Below are 902 nucleotides of genomic sequence, written 5' to 3'. Positions count from 1 at the left end.
CCTAAGAATTCATACTTGAGATGAGGTGGGAGAGCTTTTAGTTCTAATTTTGGAGCCTCCTCTATAGATGGTTTCCTGGGTGGGGACTCGCGATTCTTCATATCAAGCTCAAATTTTTTCGGTTTAAACCGAACATCACCTCGGTCAAGAGCCGCAACTAATGACTCATACTCTTCAATGCAATCGCTATCAAAGTTCATTATTACTGCCGCTAATGCTTCTACACCTAGACGTTCTTCTATTTGTGTCTCAGATGTCTCATCCATGTTGTAGGATATAGCAGATGCCGATTGGAGATCACCACTCTGCCTCATGGACCTACAAATATTAAAGGTCACTTCCTCATTGTTCAACCGAAATTTCATCTGCCCCTATTCCATGTCTACTAAGGCTCTTCCCGTAGCAAGGAATGATTTCCCAAAAATAATGGGCACTTCAAAATTGACCTCGCAATCAAGAATAACAAAATCTGCTGGAAATATGAATGACTCCACTTTTACTAGCACATCGTGGAGTATCCCTATAGGTCGTTTTACTATTCGATCAGCCATCAGTAGCCGCATCGCAGTGGGCTTTGGGTCACCCAAACCCAACTTCTTGTAAATCGAGAGGGGCATGAGATTTATGCTTGCCCCCAGATCACATAATGCTTTCGCAAAATGTAATAGCCCGATTGTACAAGGAATAGTGAACGCACCCGGATCTTCTTTCTTTTGGACCAGAGATCTTGTAGCAATAGCACTACAATGCTGCATTCTATCATCATCTTCAAAGGTGACCGATCTTTTCTTTGTGACTAGATCTTTCATAAACTTGGCGTTACCGGGCATTTGTTCTAAAGCTTCTACCAAATGGACATTGATAGAAAGTTGCTTCAACATTGTTATAAAATGCCGATATTT

Source organism: Solanum pennellii, chromosome 11 (assembly GCF_001406875.1).
Source record: "Solanum pennellii chromosome 11, SPENNV200".
Lineage (NCBI taxonomy): Eukaryota > Viridiplantae > Streptophyta > Magnoliopsida > Solanales > Solanaceae > Solanum > Solanum pennellii.
The sequence above is the reverse complement of the archived record's forward strand: the minus strand, read 5'-3'. Positions refer to the sequence as shown.